Source organism: Gossypium hirsutum, chromosome A13 (genome assembly GCF_007990345.1).
Source record: "Gossypium hirsutum isolate 1008001.06 chromosome A13, Gossypium_hirsutum_v2.1, whole genome shotgun sequence".
NCBI classification, from domain to species: domain Eukaryota; kingdom Viridiplantae; phylum Streptophyta; class Magnoliopsida; order Malvales; family Malvaceae; genus Gossypium; species Gossypium hirsutum.
Window position 1 is genome coordinate 16,323,171 of NC_053436.1, and position 5,575 is coordinate 16,328,745.

At 31.9% G+C, this 5,575-nt stretch overlaps 1 long non-coding RNA gene across 1 annotated transcript; it reads right to left on the reverse strand.

The window, feature by feature from the left end:
- Positions 1-3,091: 3,091 nt before the first annotated feature.
- Positions 3,092-5,371, reverse strand: LOC121212406 (uncharacterized). Its single transcript, XR_005907522.1, has 3 exons — positions 5,339-5,371; positions 3,425-3,493; positions 3,092-3,330 (listed from the first exon to the last, which is right to left on the reverse strand). It is a non-coding gene; the product is annotated as an uncharacterized lncRNA (long non-coding RNA).
- Between the last annotated feature and the right edge of the window lie 204 nt (positions 5,372-5,575).

Sequence of the window (5,575 nt, forward strand, 5' to 3'; positions counted from 1 at the left end):
TTAGGAAGTACTTGGGGATGAAGATCACGCCTAATTCCCATGTGAACTAAATCAAGTCGACTTTGAAGATTATCTTTTGATTTACCATCGACGTTCAAAATTGTCCGGATGATGTTCTCGCAGACATTCTTCTCAATATGCATCACATCAAGATTGTGGCGTAATATGTGATGCTCCCAATAAGGCAACTCAAAAAAAATACTTCTTTTCTTCCACAAGTCCGCCTCATTAGGGTCATCCTTCTCGTCAGATTCATCATCAGATTCATCCCTCGATCGTCTATTTGTTTGCCTATTAGATGGTTGATTCAGCTTCCCGTTACTGAAATCCATATCTTTTAACATGAATAAGATTTCAGATCCAATGGTCTGCTCAGGAGCTTTTTTCAACTCTTCAGTACCGTCAAATAAAGCCTTCTGAAATCTATATCTATGATTTTCATCTAACCATCGACGATGCCCCATATAGCAGAACTTCTTCCCATTATATAACCACTGTGAACACGTTTGAGCAGCACAACAAGGACAAGCATAACGTCCTTTGGTACTCCAACCCGATAAATTCGCATATGCCGGGAAATCATTAATTGTCCACATCAAAACAGCACGTAGGTAAAGGTTCTCCTTTCTCAATACATCATACGTCTCAACACCCGCCCATAATTATTTTAACTCTTCAATAAGTGGCTGCAGATATATGTCAATATCATTTCCGGGGCCTTTCTCTCCGAGGATAATCATAAATAATATCAAAGAAGATTGCTTCATGCAGAGCCATGGAGGCAAATTATAAGGAACAATGACCACAGGTCAAGTACTGTACGAGGTGCTCATGATTTTAAAAGGATTAAATCCGTCAGATGCTAACCCGAGCCTTACACTCCGAGGATCACTTGCAAAGCTTGGAAATTTATTGTCAAATGATTTCCATGCAAAAGAATCTGCAGGATGCCTTAATAATCCATCATCCGTTCGTTGATCATGATGCCACGTCATAAACTCAGCTGTCTTTGATGACATGAATAGCCTTTGAAGCCTTGGGATTAGCGGGAAATATCGTAAAATCTTGTTCGGCTTCCTTCTTGACTGTGGCCCATATTCATCCTCATTAACATCTTCTGCATCTCTATTCATCCAACGAGATTTACCGCAAACATGACAAGACTGTTGATTTCTCCGATCACCCCAATACAACATGCAATCATTTGGGCAACTATGAATTTTGTTGTACCCAAGGCCCAAATCTTTTATCACTTTCTTCATGTCTTTACATGATTGAGGGATTTTTGCAAATGGGAACATTTCTTTCAAAAGCTCTAACAGCATTGTCAAAGAGTTTCCGGTCCACCCTCCCAAACATTTTAAGTGGAAAAGGCGAATATAGAATGACATTTTCGAAAATTTTGATCCCTCATAAAGTTCTTCATTCATTTCAGCAAGTAGCATGTAGAACTTCGCCGCTTCTTCATTCGGTTGTTCATCCGGTACACTTCTTCTCGTTTCCATAAAAGTATTCCCACCGATATTATAATCATCAGATGCAACATAGTTTGGTGGAAATGATTGGAAACTTTCACTCCGCATATTAAATGCATCCCGCATCATACCTTCCATGTCATCTTCTCTAACATGCTGACGGTAACCACTATAAGGATAACCCGGATTAATCGTCGAAGAGGCTCCACTAGTTGTACACTCTCTATGGAAATTCCATTTTTTATACCGCCGAATGAAGCCATCAACAATTAGATGTTCGTAGACAACTTCACGATAATGCCAATAGATATTGCCACACTTCTTACACGGGCAAAGAATCATATTCTCTTGGCTTGAATTGTGAAATGCAAAATCTAAAAAAGATTGCACTCCATTTTGATACTCGTTGCTTGCCCTTGAGAAATTCATCCAAGTCCTATCCATTTCGTAGTTGTTGAAGTCTAAAGTTGGCAATAAGTTTCACGGGTAAGTTGTTTATTATGTAAGTCTTGATATGATATATATTTATGTTTTATGTAAGTTATGTAGATTATGTAAGTTATGAAATTTGAACTTTTAAACTATATGCTTTTAAGGAAATTATTAGATTAAACTACATGTATTAGTTAAGTTATGTAAGTTGTTATGTACATTATGTGAGTTATGTAATTTATTTAAGTAATGATCAATATTAATAATATTTTGATAAAAATTAGTTATAATATATTTAAACAATGATCAATAATGTTATGTTGATAAAATAATTTATAATTGGCCATTCAGTCGTTGAAATTTTTAATTCTTTTTTAAGGTCAATAGAATTATTTATAAGCTCCATAGAACTTTTTTGGAAATCTTATTAATTAGTTATAAATTTTAAAGACATTTAAAAATAATAAATATTAAAATCAAGCATGTTTAAATATAACAAAATAGTAATTTGAATATAATAATATCAAGAAAGAATCGTAGTTTAATTTTTATAAGTAAACTGGAAATAATTAAGGTTATATAAATATTCAATAGCGATAGAACTTTTTTCAATTCTTTTTGAATTTTTTAAGATTCATCATACGTGGCGTTGTTACACCTAGGGAGGATCCATTATATCTTGCAACTCGATATAAGGCAACCCGTCAGGTTTCCAGCCTATATACTTTGAATCTTTAAAATATTTAAAATAAGGAATGGACAAGCAAGCTACATATATGGTAATAAAATTAATTCATACTTAAGTTGAATCAAATAATACTTAAGTTGAACCAAAATATAAAAATTTATTCATACTTCAAATAATAATTAATAATACTATTTTGGTAAAAATTAGTTATAAATTTTAAAGACATTTAAAAATAATAAATATTAAAATCAAACTTGTTTAAATATAACAAAACAGTAATTTGAATATAATAATATCAAGAAAGAATCGTAGTTTAATTTTTATAAGTAAACTGGAAATAAATTAAGGTTATATAAATATTCAATAGCGATAGAACTTTTTTCAATTCTTTTTGATTTTTTTAAGATTCATCATACGTGGCGTTGTTATACCTAGGGAGGATCCATTATATCTTGCAACTCGATATAAGGCAACCCGTCAGGTTACCAGCCTATATACTTTGAATCTTTAAAATATTTAAAATAAGGTTGGAGAGAAGGTCAGCTATTGTTGTAATTATAATGGACAAGCAAGCTACATATATGGTAATAAAATTAATTCATACTTATTCATACTGCAAATAATTAATACTATAAGGTCAGGTTTCCAACCTATATACTTTGAATCTTTAAAATATTTAAAACGTACCTTAATAAAACGTACCTGGTCTACTCCACTCTCACCAGCAAACAGAGGCTGGAGTCCAAAAAGTAATATTTGTTAAGTAATTTAAAGTGAAAATGCATAGAAATAAGGAAAAAAATTTAGCAACTAAACGGCCTGTACGTACCTAGAACAAATGTCAATGGCTGTGGTGTATTTAGTTGCACCAAATATTATTTCAGGTGCTCGATAGTACCTAGAACAGATGTAAGATTATAAGAGTAGCACCAAATATATTTCAGTTTAAGAAACTATAAAAACTTTATCTATATCAGTACCAAATTTTAATTCGAAGATTAAATGGCAGCTTCTGTTGAACCAATACTTGCATGAGGAGCAGGAAGCAGTAAATGAAGCTGTACCCCTCAGCAAAATCTGGCAAAACTACTCTCGCAAGCAAGTAAAGTGTCTTTTTCTTGCATGCTAAAATTCTTTTATTTGATTCAAAATGCATGAAAAGGAAAAATCAATATTAGGCTAGACTCTAGAGACAGCCGAGGAGAAAATTAGAAAGAATCTTCACATAATTTCAAGAATGGTGAAATAGAACATAATGTCAATAAAACTGTAAATTCATCTAAACCTGGTTTTACTGCAGAGATTGAAAAACCAAACAACAGCCCAGTAAGCTCAAAACTCAAAAGGTCCCTTTCCAGGATGCAGAACAGTAAATGCAGTTTTTAACATTCAGTACCAGGCAAATAAATGCAAAACTACCCCAGGACAATTCCAATTCAAACAATAAAAAATAATAAACAAATGTATAAGAAAGCAGTCAAAGCACAGCCAATTTTTTCACATAACTGAAAGAAAATGAATAGAGGAATTCAACAATATAAAACGTGAGCAACAAGATAGCAATAAACTCTTAAATCAATCTAAGTCCACACTGAACACATAAGTTGGATAGAAACATGAAAACAGACCAAAAGAACATCTAAATAACCAAAATGGAATCACCATTATTATGTAAACATGAAAATGCATAGATTGAAACAAACCAACTTTGCATGTGTAGAATCATACTCCACAAAACTCATAAATATTAACTTCTCCTAACCAGAATACCAACTTTATGTTTACAGAGGCCTTGATGGAAACTAACATAACTGTTGATATATACCTTATCTAATAAGAATCACAGAATATGCAGAAAGTACCTAAGTATTTAGTATCAAGAGAACCATGTATTCAAAGAAAAAGAGCTAGAAATTGATCAATGTATGCAAAACTTCAAATAATAATTAATACTATTTTGATAAAAATTAGTTATAACTTTTAAAGACATTTAAAAATATTAAATATTAAGATCACACATTATTAATATAACAAAATAGTAATTTGAATATAATAATATCAAGAAAGAATCGTAGTTTAATTTTTATAAGTAAACTGGAAATAAATTAAGGTTATATAAATATTCAATAGCGATAGAACTTTTTTCAATTCTTCTTTGATTTTTTAAGATTCATCATACGTGGCATTGTTACACCTAGGGAGGATCCATTATATCTTGCAGCTCGATATAAGGCAACCCGTCAGGTTTCCAGCCTATATACTTTGAATCTTTAAAATATTTAAAATAAGGTTGGAGAGAAGGTCAGCTATTGTTGTAATTATAATGGACAAGCAAGCTACATATGTGGTAATAAAATTAATTCATACTTATTCATACTTCAAATAATTAATACTATAAGGTCAGGTTTCCAGCCTATATACTTTGAATCTTTAAAATATTTAAAACGTACCTTAATAAAACGTACCTGGTCTACTCCACTCTCACCAGCAAACAGAGGCTGGAGTCCAAAAAGTAATATGTGTTAAGTAATTTAAAGTGAAAATGCATAGAAATAAGGAAAAAAATTTAGCAACTGAACGGCCTGTACGTACCTAGAACAAATGTCAATGGCTGTGGTGTATTTAGTTGCACCAATTATTATTTCAGGTGCTCGATAGTACCTAGAACAGATGTAAGATTATAAGAGTAGCACCAAATATATTTCAGTTTAAGCAAATATAAAAACTTTATCTATATCAGTACCAAATTTTAATTCGAAGATTAAATGGAAGCTTCAGTTAAACCAATACTTGCAGGAGGAGCAGGAAGCAGTAAATGAAGCTGTACACCTCAGCAAAATCTGGCAAAACTGCACATCTTTTCAAACCATTTCTGCAAAAAAATACAAAATCTTTTATGAGCATACAAATGACTTCCATCTCTGCAAAAAAAAATTGTAAATACAAGGCACATAACACAATTAGCAAATCCAGTCAGCTG